This window comes from Primulina eburnea, chromosome 15 (genome assembly GCF_022965805.1).
Source record: "Primulina eburnea isolate SZY01 chromosome 15, ASM2296580v1, whole genome shotgun sequence".
Taxonomy (NCBI): domain Eukaryota; kingdom Viridiplantae; phylum Streptophyta; class Magnoliopsida; order Lamiales; family Gesneriaceae; genus Primulina; species Primulina eburnea.
The window spans coordinates 14,222,537-14,240,741 of NC_133115.1; the positions used below are offsets into that span (position 1 = coordinate 14,222,537).

Below are 18,205 nucleotides of genomic sequence, written 5' to 3' on the forward strand. Positions count from 1 at the left end.
CACCTAGCGCGGGGGCGGTATCTTTGTACTGCGGGTGCACTCCTGCTTCGAATTTTCTTGTATTTTGAATGCAACTCAAGCACGGGTACAGTGCACATGAGACTGCAGGGGCACTCCTGTTTCGTCAAAATATTTTCTTCTCAAATTTTCAGTCCTGAAAAGAAAACAATTGGGATTCATTAAATTTGGGAAGATTTAAGCACACACTATATTAAAAATATACAACCAAAAATAACATGATAAAAAAAATATAAATTCAAAACCGAAATCAACAATGCAAACAAGAAACAAAAAATTTGGGTTGCCTCCCAATAAGCGCTTGGTTTAACGTCATCAGCCTGACTACCATCAGTTTATATCAAGTTGATCCGCCCAAAGGAATGTTGTCAAGGTTCCTTACTTCATTTCCATAGTATGGCTTAACTCTTTGCCCGTTCACCTTGAAAGTCCTCCCATCACTGCATTTTAGCTCAATCGCTCCATGAGGGTACACTGTCTCCACCAAAAATGGACCTGACCAACGCGATTTCAACTTACTAGGAAACAACTTTAGACGGGAATTGAACAAGAGTACTTGTTGTCCTGGTTTTATTTCCTTTCGTACAATGAGCTTATCGTGCCACTTTTTGGTCTGTTCTTTATAAATCTTGGCATTTTCGTAGGCTTCATTGCGGAACTCCTCCATTTCAGTTAACTGTAGTTTTCTTTCATCACCAGCTGCTTTCAAGTCAAAGTTCAACTTCTTAACTGCCCAGAATGCTCGATGCTCCAATTCCAGTGGCAAGTGACAGGCTTTACCAAAAACCAACCTATAGGGAGACATCCCTATTGGCGTCTTGAACGCTGTCCTATAAGCCCACAATGCATCATCCAATTTTATAGCCCAATCCTTCCGGTTTGTATTGACAGTCTTTTCTAATATTTGTTTGATTTCCCGATTGGATATTTCAGCTTGTCCATTCGACTGAGGATGATATGCTAGTGCCACTCTGTGCTTCACATTGTATTTAGCCATCAGTGAGTTGAAAATTCTATTGCAAAAATGCGTACCTTCGTCACTTATGATGGCTCTCGGTGTTCCAAACCTGGTGAAAATGTTCTTGTGCACAAATTTAACTACAACATGAGCATCGTTAGTACTGGTGGCGATTGCTTCCACCCATTTCGAAACATAATCCACAACTAATAATATGTAAGATTGACCAAAAGAAGGGGGAAAAGGTCCCATGAAATCTATGCCCCAGACATCAAAAAGTTCCACTTCCAAAATATTTGTCAGTGGCATTTTGTGACGCCTCGAAATGTTTCCTAACCTTTGACACTTATCACATGATTTCACTAAGGTATAGCTATCCTTAAACAAAGTAGGCCAGAAAAAACCTGATTGCAATACCTTAGCTGTTGTTCGTGTAGCTCCAAAATGTCCACCATAAGGTGATGAATGACATTGTTCCAGAATTTTGTGTGCATCTTCTCCATCAACACATCTCCTAATCACTTGGTCAGCACATCTCTTATACACACAAGGATCATCCCAGAAGAAAAATTTGATATCATGGAAGAACTTCTTTTTCTGGTGAAGATTCAGATCTGGAGGAAAAGTACCACAAGACAAAAAGTTAGCTATATCGGCAAACCAAGGGAGTTTATAATTTACCTCAAATAGCTGTTCGTCTGGGAACGACTCATTAATGACTTCACCATCAGTTCTTTCTTCAAGCTCTAGTCGTGACAAATGATCTGCCACCTGGTTCTCACAACCTTTCTTGTCTTTGACTTCAAAATCAAATTCTTGAAGTAAAAGTATCCATCGTATCAACCTGGGCTTGGCATCCTTTTTGGCAAACAAATAGCGAAGAGCTGCATGATCAGTAAAAACGGTTACCTTGGTGCCTATGAGATATGTTCTGAACTTGTCAAATGCAAACACCACTGCTAGCATATCTTTTTCAGTAGTTGTATAGTTCTGTTGGGCTGCATTAAGTGTACGACTTGCACAGGAGAGAGCCTTGAACATCTTGTCTCGCCTCTGTCCCAATGCTGCTCCCACAGCATAGTCGCTAGCATCGCACATGAGCTCAAATGGCTCCTTCCAATCAGGCACTATCATAATGGGAGCAGAAATCAGTGCTTTCTTGATCTTGTTAAATGCCTGCAAACAGTCATCATCAAAAATAAATGTCGAATCTTTCTCTAACAAATTACATAAAGGTCTAGTAATTTTAGAGAAATCTTTAATATAACGACGATAAAACCCGGCATGTCCCAAGAAACTTCTGATCCCTTTCACATTCTTCGGCGGTGGAAGATTTTCAATTGCCACAACTTTGGCCCTGTCAACGTCTACTCCTTTAGCCGAAATTTTATGGCCAAGCACAATACCTTCTGGAACCATGAAGTGACATTTTTCCCAATTCAAAACTAGATTCTTCGCCTGACATCTCTGCAAAACAAGCATTAGATTTTGCAAACAGTGATCAAAAGATGAACCGAACACAGAAATATCATCCATAAAAACCTCCATTATCTCCTCAACCATGTCAGAAAATATGACCATCATACACCTCTGAAAAGTAGCAGGTGCATTGCACAGTCCAAATGGCATTCTCCTGAAAGCAAATGTACCGTAACGGCAAGTGAAGGTAGTCTTCTCCTGATCCTCCGGTGCTATGACAATCTGATTGTAACTTGAATAACCATCTAGAAAGCAATAATAATGATAACCACCAACTCTATCAAGCATTTGGTCAATAAAAAGAAGAGGAAAATTGTGGGGACCCGGGCTCTAATTCTTTTTCTTGGGATTAAATGGATCGTTATTCTAAAATGTGGGTCAAATTTTTTCGCTTTTACATTTAATCAAATGTAATTAAACAAGCATAAATTCTTTATTAATTTTACAACATACAAACACAATACATGTCTTATTCTGTATGTCCTCAACTAACCAGTATTAAAAGACAGTACATAATAAAAGATAACTACTGGTCCATCTGCTACGCCCGTGATCTCCACGCTAACACGATCATCTCTGTCTTGACCCAGATCCTGCCCCACCTGTTGTTATGCACACATACAGACATAACAACAGCCGGAAAACCGGTGAGAACAAATCCCAGTATAAACATGTATACATGCATTAAAACAATCTAAAACATGAAACATGCTAATATGAATGTCATTCATATAAAATCATGCAATGTGAATCTAATCATGTCTAGACTCGACTCGACTAGAACTCTAGGGATCCCGTTGTGAATAAGACGTCACTGGCTGTCACCTACCCTACCAATCGAGGTGTTGTACGTCTTATTCCTAGACTTCGGCCTGATCTGTATCCACGTCTACAAAGGGGCGGTGATCTTCCCCTAAGCTGAGATATCGCCGAACATCTAGTAGTCTGCCTGATCTCCAGACTGCCCTATCTTAATGCATGAATACAAAATCTGCAAACAAGCATAATGCAATGCTACACGATCTGTAAACAAAGCATAGCAAGATCTGCATACAAGTTCTATAAACCAATCTATAACAATCATAATCATATCAAGGTATGAACAATAAAACAAGTATGTGATTTTGGTTGGGAAACTCAAATGTGATCTCATTTGAGTCGTGATTCCCCAAACAAAACATGTACTATACCTTTCGTCGTAGAATCGCTGTCACGGTCGCCAATACGAATCTGAAATGGAAATGTGAATACGCACTCTATCAATTTCTAATCTAAATCAACATATATCCAAGTCACTACGTGATCTCAATACATTTCGACGGCATAACGACGTAATTCTCGATACCGGTCAATCAAATTCTCAACAGATATCAACACTATCTTATTCTCAATCATAATCCAATACAATATCCATCCAAAACACAATAATTCTGCCCCAATAATTCATAAACCATACTGAAATTCATAGGAAATGCATATGATATCATTTCTTTGATCCGTTTACAAATATATCATGCTCAATACGCCAAGAACACAATATAACTATCATATTCTCATTCCCCAAACATCTGAATTTCGACACTTGTTGAAATTACATAAAAGTTACATCATTTTGTAGCCAATAACGAGAGGATCTCAAAACCGCAGTCGGATTTGAATTTGGATGGCTCAATCTTCTAAAATCACAATTACAAGTGAAAGGAAACTTGAAAGCCTTTCTTCCTCAGAAATCCTCGGTTCTTGCTACTGAAATGAGAAGAAATCGAGGCAATTCTGTATATATATACCTTGCATGTTTTCGTACACATGGAAATCCATTTGGACTACACGTCTCGCGCATATGCGCATATGCGCGGACACTACTCGCGCATATGCGCCGAACCTACTGTCTCGGCAGATTTAGCACTCACGCATATGCGCCACTAATCTCGCGCATATGCACCACAGCTACTGGAGGTGCCGCGCATGTGCGCCATTTCCTGCCGCGCATGTGCGCCAATCTTACTGGAAGCTCCGTGCATATGCGCCACCATTCTCGCGCATCTGCGCCAAAGCTACTGGCCTGCTCGCGCATGTGCGCGCCTTTCTTTGCGCATGTGCGCCGAGGCTACTGGAATTCCCATGCATATGTGCGCATTAACTTCGACCTTATTTATTCTTTTGACTATCTTTCACATCTTTATTATACATTTTCCTTTCTTTTCTAGTCCAATAAAATACATCTACAATCATCTTAATTATCAACAAATCCGTCTGATTATGATAACTAAATCTTCGAGCCTTACATTTCTCCCCCTCTAAGAAATGATTTCGCCCTCGAAATCGCATATCATTCTATCAATGAAAGCATCAAAAGTAATAATATCAAAGGTAGATCAATACTTACATTATTGAAATAATTCGGGGTGTTTCTGTCGCATGTTGGCTTCTGTCTCCCATGTCGCTTCTTCAGCGCCGTGACGACTCCATTGGACTTTCACTAGAGGAATATTCTTCGTTCTGAGTTTCTTTTCTTTCCGATCAAGGATCTGTATCAGTTGTTCTATATAGCTCAATGTCTGATCAAGTTCAGCTTCGTCGGGTTGAATGACATGAGAAATGTCTGGCATATATTTTCGCAACATCGATACATGAAAGACGTCATGTATCCCAAATAGAGAAGGAGGAAGTGCAAGTCGATAAGCTCGATCGCCAATCTTTTCAAGAATCTCGTAAGGACCAATGTATCTAGGAGATAATTTTCCGTGTTTGCCAAACCTTACAACGCCTCTGAAAGGAGAAATCTTTAAGAATACTCTATCTCCTGCCTCAAATACTAACAGTCTACGTCGGATATTGGCGTATTTTGCTTGTCGATCTTGTGCTGTCTTCATCCTCTTCTGAATGAGTTTCACCTTCTCTGTCATGTCACGAATCATATCTGGCCCAAGTTCTGGTACTTCTGAAACGTCATCCCAATATAGCGGAGATCTGCACTTCTTGCCATACAAAGCTTCAAACGGTGCCATCTCGATACTCGTCTGATAGCTATTATTGTAAGAGAATTCACAAAGAGGTAGAGAATCTTGCCAACTCATGCCAAAATCTAGCACGACGGCTCTCAACATATCCTCTAATGTCTGGATAGTCCGTTCTGACTGTCCCTCTGTCTGAGGATGGTAAGCAGTACTCAGGTATAATGTCGTACCTAAGGCCTGCTGTAAACTGTGCCAGAAGTGTGAAGTGAATCGTGGATCACGATCCGATACGATAGACTTCGGCACTCCATGCAATCTAACTACCTCTCGAATATAAATCTCCGCCATCTGATCCTGTCTATACGTCATTCTGTATGGAATGAAACAAGCAGATTTGGTCAATCTGTCAATAATAACCCAAATCGCATCGCAGCCTCTGGATGATCGTGGTAACTTCGTCAGAAAATCCATGGAAATGTGATCCCATTTCCATTCTGGAATGGCTAAACTCTGAAGTAATCCACCAGGCTTCTTCCTCTCAGCTTTCACCTGTTGGCAGTTCAAACACTTAGACACAAATTCGGCAATGTCTGATTTCATTTGTTTCCACCAGAACTGTGTCTTCAAGTCATTGTACATCTTCCTGCCACCAGGATGAATGCTGAACCGACTACAATGTGCCTCTGTCAGAATCTGCTGTCTCAAATCTGCAACATCTGGCACAACTAGACGGTTATTCACGTACAACACATGATCTCGTACCTGATATTCTGATACATGCCCTGATCTGACCATTTGGATTGATTTCTGCACATTCTGATCAGTTCTTTGTGCTTCCTTGATCCTTATAATCAAATTGGGCTCAACTTGGATCGTAAAAAGTCGTAGTGACTTACTATCTGTATCAAATTCTAATCCAGATGTACAGCAATTTTCAACTAACTTGTTAACACCTATCGTCGATAAGGACAAAGAACATACCTTACGACTCAAGGCATCTGCTGCTGCATTTGACTTCCCTGGATAATATTTGATTTCACAGTCAAAATCTTTCAGAAGATCTAGCCATCTACGCTGCCTCATATTCAGTTCTGATTGAGAAAATAGGTACTTTAAGCTCTTGTGATCGGAAAATATCTCAAATTTTTCGCCGTAGAGATAATGACGCCAAATCTTTAATGCAAATACGATAGCCGCCAATTCCAGATCATGAATGGGGTATCGGATCTCGTGTGGCTTCAATTGTCTCGAGGCGTATGCGATCACATGGCCTCGTTGCATAAGAACACATCCCAAACCTCTATGAGACGCATCACAATATACAACGAAATCACCCGTACCTGAGGGTATCGTCAATACTGGAGCACTAGTCAGCCTTTTCTTCAGTTCAAGGAAGCTAGACTCGCACTCCTCTGACCAAACAAATGGTGCATTCTTTTGCGTCAATTGAGTTATTTGCTTTGCAATACTGGAGAAATCTTTGATAAATCTTTTGTAGTATCCGGCTAAGCCCATGAAAGTGCGTATTTCTGGTACAGAAGTCGGCCTCGACCAACTGATCACAGCTTCAACTTTATTCGGATCTACAGAAATACCATCTCCAGATATAATGTGTCCCAAAAAGACAACTCGATTCAACCAAAACTCACACTTTGACAATTTAGCATACAGTCGCTCGTTTCTCAACGTCTGCAAAACAATTCGGAGATGCTCTGTATGCTCATTTCTGTTCTTCGAATACACCAAAATATCATCGATGAAAACAATAACAAATTCATCCAAATATTTCTGAAATACTTGGTTCATCAAGCCCATAAATACCGCAGGAGCATTGGTTAAACCAAAAGGCATGACAATAAATTCGTAATGTCCATACCTGGTTCGAAATGCTGTCTTTGGTATGTCTATATCTCGAACTCTGAGCTGATGATACCCAGAACGCAAATCAATTTTCGAATACACGGAGGATCCCTGCAACTGATCAAATAAATCATCAATCCTAGGCAAAGGATATTTATTCTTGATCGTTGCCATGTTCAGTTGCCTGTAATCAATACACAATCGCATCGAACCATCTTTCTTTCGCACAAACAGCACCGGAGCACCCCAAGGAGATACACTAGGTCTGATATATCCCTTGGCCAGAAGATCTTCTAACTGTGCTTTCAGTTCTTTTAGTTCGATGGGTGCCATCCTATACGGAGCTCTCGAAATAGGGACGGTACCTGGTACAAGTTCAATACTGAAGTCTACCTCTCGAACCGGAGGTAATCCTGGGATTTCGTCTGGAAAAATATCTGGAAATTCCCGTACTACTGGCAATTCCGCCAACGCCGGGCTCGACTTCTGCATATCTACAGCATAAATAAAGAAACCATCTGCTCCTTTTTGTAACAATCTGTTCATAGTAAGAGCCGAAATCAAGGGAATCCGAGATCTGGAACCCTTCCCGTAGAATTTCCACTCGTCTGTCATCTCGGGTCTGAATCTGACAATCTTATGGAAACAATCTACAGTGGCTCTGTACTTTATTAGCATGTCAATACCGACTATACAATCAAAATCAGCTAGACCCAACACTATACAATCTAGGTCAATCTCATGCCCCTCAAACTGTAGAATGCAATGTTTAACCGTAGTTACAGATATCAATCCACTTCCCAACGGAGAATTAATAGATACAACATCTAGCAAAGACTCAACAGGCAAGGAATGCAACAATGCAAATCGCTCTGAAATGAATGTATGTGATGCACCTGTATCTATCAAGATATAAGCAGGATAACCATAAAGGAGACAATTACCTGCTATAACATCATCTGGTGCATCTTGTGCTTGCTCTTCGGTCAATGCAAACACTTGGGCCTGTTGCCTCGGAGGTTGACTCACTGTCTGACTACCTCGAGCTCTGGGTTGGGTCTGTGCTGGTGGAGGCTGAAATGAGTGGACCGATGATGCCTGCCGCTCAAATTGAGGTACTGACCCGGATGCTCTTCCACTCTGGCCTTGCTGTACACCTCTCTGGGGACAGACTTTGGCAAAATGCCCCGGTTGCCTACAAATGTTACATCGGCCTGTAACTCCCTGGCACTGTTCAGTTGCATGCCTACCTCAACAAGAATTGCAGTAGACACCTGAAGTCCTTGAACTTTGATCAAAACCAGTCTGTCTTGATCCGCTGGAGCTCGACGAACTGCTCCCAGGTCGCTTAAACTGTTTCCCCTTCGCCTTCAGCTGTTCCTTTCTGCCACTGCTACTACCGCCACTATCAAATCTTGGAGGGGGTGGAATGGTAGATGCTGGTGGTCTCGGTATCGGAGCAACATAAGGAGCACTCCGCTGCCTCAACAATCCTGCTTCTGCACCCTTGGCTCGATTCAATGCATCCGCAAAGTTATTAGGTCTTCCCGTGTTTACCAACGTAAAGATGTCTGGATTTAAGCCATTTATGAATTGGTCCGCCACCGCCTCGTCACTACCTGAAACATGGGGTGCAAAACGAAGCAAAGAAGAGAATTTGGCAACGTACTCCTCAATGTTCAGTGGCCCTTGCCTTAGATTGGCAAATTCTGCACCTTTATCCTTGCGATAGGAGATGGGAAAGAAACGCTGATAGAACTCCGTCTTAAATACCTTCCAAGTAATCTCGGTACCCCGCTGCTCTAAAGCTCTCCTAATGTTCAACCACCAATTCTTGGCTATATCTTGCAATTGATGGCCAATTAGCTTTATTCTCTTCTCGTCACTGTACTCCAAAGAGTCGAATAACATTTCAATATCCTCAAGCCAACTTTCGCACTCGATGGCATTCTCGGTACCTTTAATGTGGGAGGTCGAAAAGAATGGAATCGCTTCAGCAACGTCTCCATAGGGGTCGCCGTAACATCCATAGGATCTCCGGATGTGCTCCCCTGTTCTGGCGCTGCTGGTCGTAGAGGTACTGCTGCTCTTCTAGGTGGCATATCTAATAATCCAAAGGATTAGTATACAAAATATGCAACTGTCTCAGCCATCCTCTAGTCAGTTACCTCTGATCTAGAATCAGTTCTGATTCAGTTAATCACATGTTATCATCGATCAGATAACAACAACATGTAATAAGGAAAGCAATAAACATGCTAGCACATCATAAGCAAGGAAGAAGACTCGATCTACCCCGCTCATTCTATCTTATCTTAGTCTAAAGGAACTATCGCTCTGATACCACCTGTTGTGGGGACCCGGGCTCTAATTCTTTTTCTTGGGATTAAATGGATTGTTATTCTAAAATGTGGGTCAAATTTTTTCGCTTTTACATTTAATCAAATGTAATTAAACAAGCATAAGTTCTTTATTAATTTTACAACATACAAACACAATACATGTCTTATTCTGTATGTCCTCAACTAACCAGTATTAAAAGACAGTACATAATAAAAGACAACTACTGGTCCATCTGCTACGCCCGTGATCTCCACGCTAACACGATCATCTCTGTCTCGACCCAGATCCTGTCCCACCTGTTGTTATGCACACAAACAGACATAACAACAGCCGGAAAACCGGTGAGAACAAATCCCAGTATAAACATGTATACATGCATTAAAACAATCTAAAACATGAAACATGCTAATATGAATGTCATTCATATAAAATCATGCAATGTGAATCTAATCATGTCTAGACTCGACTCGACTAGAACTCTAGGGATTCCGTTGTGAATAAGACGTCACTGGCTGTCACCTACCCTACCAATCGAGGTGCTGTACGTCTTATTCCTAGATTTCGGCCTGATCTGTATCCAAGTCTACAAAGGGGCGGTGATCTTCCCCTAAGCTGAGATATCGCCGAAAATCTAGTAGTCTGCCTGATCTCCAGACTGCCCTATCTTAATGCATGAATACAAAATCTGCAAACAAGCATAATGCAATGCTACACGATCTGTAAACAAAGCATAGCAAGATCTGCATACAAGTTCTATAAACCAATCTATAACAATCATAATCATATCAAGGTATGAACAATATAACAAGTATGTGATTTTGGTTGGGAAACTCAAATGTGATCTCATTTGAGTCGTGATTCCCCAAACAAAACATGTACTATACCTTTCGTCGTAGAATCGCTGTCACGGTCGCCAATACGAATCTGAAATGGAAATGTGAATACGCACTCTATCAATTTCTAATCTAAATCAACATATATCCAAGTCACTACGTGATCTCAATACATTTCGACGGCATAACGACGTAATTCTCGATACCGATCAATCAAATTCTCAACAGATATCAACACTATCTTATTCTCAATCATAATCCAATACAATATCCATCCAAAACACAATAATTCTGCCCCAATAATTCATAAACCATACTGAAATTCATAGGAAATGCATATGATATCATTTCTTTGATCCGTTTACAAATATATCATGCTCAATACGCCAAGAACACAATATAACTATCATATTCTCATTCCCCAAACATCTGAATTTCGACACTTGTTGAAATTACATAAAACTTACATCATTTTGTAGCCAATAACGAGAGGATCTCAAAACCGCAGTCGGATTTGAATTTGGATGGCTCAATCTTCTAAAATCACAATTACAAGTGAAAGGAAACTTGAAAGCCTTTCTTCCTCAGAAATCCTCGGTTCTTGCTACTGAAATGAGAAGAAATCGAGGCAATTCTGTATATATACCTTGCATGTTTTCGTACACATGGCAATCCATTTGGACTACACGTCTCGCGCATATGCGCGGACACTACTCGCGCATATGCGCCGAACCTACTGTCTCGGCAGATTTAGCACTCGCGCATATGCGCCACTAATCTCGCGCATATGCGCCACAGCTACTGGAGGTGCCGCGCATGTGCGCCAATCTTACTGGAAGCTCCGCGCATATGCGCCACCATTCTCGCGCATCTGCGCCAAAGCTACTGGCCTGCTCGCGCATGTGCGCGCCTTTCTTTGCGCATGTGCGCCGAGGCTACTGGAATTCCCATGCATATGTGCGCATTAACTTCGACCTTACTTATTCTTTTGACTATCTTTCACATATTTATTATACATTTTCCTTTCTTTTCTAGTCCAATAAAATACATCTACAATCATCTTAATTATCAACAAATCCGTCTGATTATGATAACTAAATCTTCGAGCCTTACAAAAATGATCTTTCCTAGTCGCATCATTCAGTTTCCTGTAGTCTATGCATACTCGCCAACCAGTCACTGGACGAGTTGAAATCAATTCATTGTTATCATTTCTCACTACAGTTATTCCTCCCTTCTTAGGCACTACTTGTACTGGTGAAACACACGAGCTATCAGATATAGCATAAATAACACCAGCATTTAGCAATTTTAATACCTCAGCCCTCACAACTTCTTTCATTGCTGGATTAAGCCTTCTCTGATGATCAACATAGGGTGAATATGATTCCTGCATCAAGATTTTATGCATACAAACTGTAGGGCTAATCCCCTTTATATCAGCAATTGTCCATCCTAAAGCAGATTTAAATTCCCTCAACACCCTCAACAATTTCTCTTTTTCAGTACAAGTAAGTAAAGAAGAGATGATTACCGGATATGTTGAATTTTCACCTAAAAATGCATAACAAATGTGACTTGGAAGTTCCTTCAATTTAGGGGATACTTTTGGTACCTCTATACTTGCATCTTCAAGTAGCTCTACATGATGCACATCAATCTTTTCTTTAGGCACTGTATCGAGAGCAAGTAACTCCTCTTGCACATCCCAATCATCTTCATCCAGTATAGACGCGGATTGCAACAAGCATCTCTCCAAGGAATCTTTCGTCAATCTACCTGCACCAATATGAGATACACATGAATCAATTACATCAATACTATTACAAGTACTTACCTCATTTGGTTCTTTGATTGTGTTGTAGATGTTGAACATGACTTCTTCTCTACCTACTCTCAATGTAAGCTCACCCTTGTGCACATCAATCAAAGCTTTTCCAGTGGCCAAGAATGGCCTTCCAAAGATAAGTGGAGTGTCCTGATCTTCTTCCATATCTAGAATGACAAAGTCAGCAGGAAATATAAATTTGTCTACCTTTACCAGAACATCCTCCACTATACCTCGTGGATATGTAAGTGATCTGTCCGCCAGCTGCAAGGTAATAGTGCAAGGCTTCACCTCGCCAAGCTCTAAAGTCCTGTAAATAGAAAAAGGCATTAAATTAATACTGGCAGCTAAATCACATAAAGCTTTATTTATTCAAGAACCACCAATAACACAAGGAATAGTAAAACTCCCTGGATCTTTGAGTTTCTGTGGTAGTTTCCTTTGAAGTATAGCGCTACACTCTTCTGTCAACTTCACTGTCTCAAACTCATGCAACTTCCTCTTCTTTGACATCACATCTTTGATGAACTTTTCATAGTTTGGCATTTGCTCTAAAGCATCAGCAAATGGAATGTTGATGTGAATCTTCTTGAAAATTTCCAAAAATTTGGCAAATTGCTCATCCAATTACTTCTTTTTAAACCTCTGTGGATATGGAAGAATTGGCTTGAATACAGGAGGTTGTTCGACTTCAACTTCAACTTTGGATCCCTCAGTTTCAACTTCTTCAACAGTCATCTCTTTCTCATCCTTCTCATTTGAATTTTTACCCTCAAGTTCTCTTCCACTTCTCAAAGTTACAGCTTTGCATTGCTCCTTTGGATTTACTTCAGTGTTACTTGGGAATTGACCTTTATTTTGATCTTTCAATGCATTAGCCAACTGACCAATCTGTGTCTCCAATGATTTCATTGTGGCTCCCATATTTCCCATGTGAGTTTCCATGCCATCAAGACGAGATTCAGTCCTAGCCATCCTTTTACTCGATTCAACAACAGATGTTCCAACAAGATCCTCAAGTGAATGTTTTCCTTCCCCCTTTGATGCATTGAACCCCGGTGGAGGATTCAACACATTCTTATTATTAGCATATGAAAAGTTTTCGTGATTTCTCAAACCAGGATGATAAGTGTTAGGGGGAGGGTTACCTCGATATCCTCCATAACCACCAAAATTCCTATTGTTGATATAATGAGCCTCATCAGGAATATGTGGTTCTTCAGTAACAACAGATGCATTTTCCACCTCTAATGTACTAGCTTTATTCATTGCTGCAATTTGAGTTGTCAAAGCTGAAACTTGAGCGGTGAGTGATGTAATAGGATCTATGGCATAAATTCCAGCTTGCTTCTTTACTCCTGACCTTTCAGACGGCAACTGATAACTGTTAATGGTCATCTGTTCAAGCAAATCATATGCTTGATCGGGTGATTTGGCAAATATCGTGCCACCAGCTGCTGCATCAACAGTGCCTCTTGTTTGTCCATTCAAACCATTATAAAACAATTCAATCTGTACCCAATCTTCAAGACCATGGTTTGGACATCTCCTCAACAACTCCTTATATCTTTCCCATGCCTCATATAATTGCTCAAAATCAGTCTGCCTAAAAGTACTTATCTCAATTTTCAACTGTGCAGACTTCGCAGGTGGGAAAATTTTTGCAAGAAACTTGGTTGCTAAATCTTGCCATGTAGTGATACTCCCCAAAGGAAGCAATTGGAGCCATCCTCTTGCTTGGTCCCTAAGAGAAAAAGGAAACAAACGCAATCGAATTATATCATCAGAAACACCATTTATTTTTACCGTATCAGTAATTTCAAGGAATGTTGTGAGATGTAAATGAGGATCTGCAGTGGCGGCTCCTCCAAACTGATTCTGTTGAACCATGTTTATCAATGCAGGCTTGAGCTCAAAGTTATTTGCATTAATAGTTCCTCGTGCTATGCCCGAATAATGAGCATTCAGTACCGGCCTAAAATGATCTCGGATGGGTATTGCAGAGGGTGGATTTTCATTGTCTCTGTTTTCATCCATTGCTAGAATCTCTTCTCTTCTTGCCTTTCTTAATCTTCTTGGGGTTCTTTCGATCTCAGGATCAAAGATAAGCAAGTCAAGATTTTGCGATCTTCGCATGCACTGTCAAACAAAGATAATACACAAATCAATGTTTATTGTATTACAATAAAAACGGCTCTAAATTAAAATAAAGACTAATCGATAACAATACTAATATAAATTTTAAATATACACTCCCCGGCAACGGCGCCAAAAACTTGTTGCGTGTTTTCTTGATTGCTCGCAATTGCACGACGTCAAGTTATAGTAAAATGTAATTTTGAGTACAAGTGTCGATCCCACGAGTAATGTATTTCTAAATTTATATTAATGCTTGTAATTAAAATAGTCTCGACTTTATTTAGAATAATCAACTGACAGATTTGTTCGTATCAATAACTGAATTGAAAATAAATTTACTTGTAGTACCAAACAGAGTTGAACAATGGAATAAAAGATCTAGAGGTCCGATTTCACGCAACTATCCACCATGTGCTATTTTGTGTAGCTATATTATAAATTTCCTTCTTATTCATGAACCAAGAATTCTATAATTATCTACTCCCTCTCCCGAGTGCTAAGTAGATACTAATTATCTAACAAAAGATTGTAACATCCCTGTCAACAATCTAAAATTAAATAACACAATAAGCACTAACTTCTTTTAATGGCTTTAATAGCAATAGATGTCCTCCCGAACTATATAAATACTATCAATGTATTTTTCCCTTTCTTGTTTATAAATTTTCTTTTCCAAGTGATAATTTATAAACATACAAATCATTCAAGATATGGCCAGTAAAATGAAAGCATTAAGATTGGAAAAATACAAATGAACAAGAAAGGAAACTTATATAGCATAAATCATAAATCTCAACACATGGTTTCTAGTTTTGTTCCATCATTCCTCTAGAATTAAGATTTAGTTCATAATAATGAAAATAACACAACAATACATAAATTTTAAACAAGACATATCAAATAAAAATAAAAATAAAGAAAGAAGAACTTAGAACAAGAGTTTTGGAGTGTATGAAGGTTTTTTTTTTGTCCAAAAGTGAGCAAGAACTTGTTGAAGAAGATGAGCTTGATCTTCAATCCTTTCCTTGTAGCCTCCACTCTTTTCCTTGCTCCTCAATATGACCTAGATGATGAAAAAGAGATCCTTTTATATTTTAGACAAGATTATTCCCGTAGCACACCATTTTCCTCTACTTTTATTCAAAGTCCACAAAGTTTCACAATTTCCGGAATGATGTTGGTGCACGACCGCAGGTGCGGCAATGGAAGGACCGCGGGTGCGGTGTCTGTTCGGCAGAATTCCTCCTGTTCAGCGTGTGAGACCGCTGGTGCGGTCATGTTAGGGAGTGCGGGTGCAGTCCTGCTTCGTCAAACTTTGTCCCTTGCACCTTCTAATTCATCACTATACCACTCAAAACTCTCATTTCTAAGCTTCCAAACTACAATAACAAAAACAACAACAAATCAAATAAAACCTGCTCAAGAATCACAAAATTCTAAGTTAAAAACAAGTAATAAAAGTACAATAAATTGCACTTATCAGTAGTCACTAAGGCCTTCATAGATTCCGAGGCCACACACTCTTTTATTTCGGAGACGTTCACTAATCATCTAGACGTCAAGTCTATTGGACTCGACGTGAGCTATTTAGTGACAGTCCCATCAGGGGAAGAGTTATCAGCTACTAGCGTGGTTAGAGACATTGATCTGAAACTGCAGGGCCACCTAGTGTATGCCGATCTGATTGTGTTGCAAATGCCGGAATTTGATATTATCTTGGGAATGGACTAGCTGACGAAGAACAGAGTTCTTATTGAATTTCAGAATAGGTCAGTGTTGGTAAGACCATTGGGCATGGAGCAGAGTCTCTTTTAGCCGGATCGATGGAGAAATTTCCCTCGCATGATCTCCTGCATGCAGGCATGGAGAATTATTCATAAGGAGTGTCAGACTTTCTTGGCCAGCATTATTTCCGCACCTGACGTACCAACTCCGTCGATATCTGATGTACCAATTGTCACAGATTTTCCCGATGTCTTTCCAGACGACGTAACGGGCCTTCCATCTGAGCATGAGGTTTTGTATCGATTACCAAGAATTGAACAAGCTAACGATCAAGAATAAATAACCACTTCCAAGGATCGGGGACATGTTCGATCAGTTTCAGGGAGCTACAGTGTTCTCTAAGATAGATATGCGATCAGGGTATCATAAGCTGAAAGTAAAATATGCAAATATTCATAAGACAACCTTCAGAACCAAATATGTGCACTACGAGTTCTTAGTAATTCAGTTTGGACTGACGAATACTCCAGCTATTTTTATGGACATCATGAACAGGTATTTTAGCCCTACTTAGATCAGTTCATCATAGTGTTAATTGACGACATTCTTATCTACTCGAAGAGCCATGAGGAGCACAGTCAGCATTTGGGTACAGTTTTGCAGGTCTTGCAGAATCGCAAGTTGTGAACAAAATTCAGTAAGTGTGAATTCTGGTTGGATAAGGTAGCATTTTTGGGTCATATTATATCTAGCAGTGGTATTGAGGTGGATCCAGCTAAAGTGGCAGCAGTTAAGGAATGGGTTGAGTCGAAGAATGCATCAGAGATTCGCAGTTTCCTAAGCTTAGTAGGCTACTATAGGAAATTTATTCAGAGATTTTCTTCGATAGTCGTGACACTCACTTCATTGACTAAGGAGAATGCTAAATTATTATGGAGTGGAGAATGTCAGAAGAGCTTCGATACTTTGAAGCAAGCTCTTATTTCAGCGCCAGTGTTAGTCATGCCAGCAGAGCAAGGCAATTTTGTGCTATACACCGATGCTTTTAAGCTCGGTTTAGGTGCAGTTTTGATGCAGCATGGTCGGGTTATAGCTTATGCCTCCAGACAGTTGAAAGTGCATGAGAAGAATTATCCGACTCGTGATCTTGAGTTAGCTGTTGTTTTCTTTGCGTGGAAGATATGGAGACATTATTTGTACTGAGAGAAATGCCAGATATTTACTGATCACAAGAGTCTCAAGTATTTCTTCACGTAGAAAGAGCTGAATATTAGAAAAAGACGGTGGTTTGATTTAGTGAAAGACTACGATTGATAAATTATCTACCATCCGGGGAAAGTTAATGTTGTCGCAGATGCCTTGAGCAGAAAAGTTGCAGTTGTAACACAGTTGTCAGTGCAGAGATCTCTTCAGTCAGAAATTCAGAGGTTTGGTTTAGAGGTTTATCTTAAGGACTGGGCTCCTAAGCTGTCTAATCTAACATTCCAGTCTACGTTGCTAGACCGAATACGTAGAGGTCAGCCTTCGGATGAGCAATAAATGGAGACTGAAGGATGATGCCAAGGGTAGTGTACTCTACACAGTGTCTGATGGTATGGTGAGATACAGAGGATGAATGTGGGTGCCTAGTGTTGCTAAGATTGGAGATGATATTTTGACAGAGGCACATACATCTCTGTATTCTATCCACTCAAGAGGTACCAAGATGTACAAAGAATTGCAGATTCTGTATTGGTGGCCAGGTATGAAGAGAGACATCCGCTGATTTGTGTATGAATGCTTCACTTGTCAACAAGTGAAAGCAGAGCATCAGCCTAGACTTCGTTATTGGTTTGCCGAGATCAGTCAGAGGATCCAATGCCATCTGGATTATAGTGGATCGACTTACTAAGTTAATACATTTCTTGCCAGTGAAGACGACTTTCTCCATGACTCAGTATGCAGAGCTCTATATCAGGGAGATAGTCCGATTGCACGGGATCCCATCTTCTATTGTGTCCGACAGGGACTCTAGGTTCACATCGTCCTTTTGGAAGAGTTTACATACAGCCATGAGGACGAAGTT

General features: G+C 40.2%; 1 pseudogene; it reads right to left on the reverse strand.

Moving 5' to 3' along the window:
* Positions 1–358: 358 nt before the first annotated feature.
* LOC140815476 (uncharacterized) lies at positions 359–13,014 on the reverse strand (annotated as a pseudogene).
* Between the last annotated feature and the right edge of the window lie 5,191 nt (positions 13,015–18,205).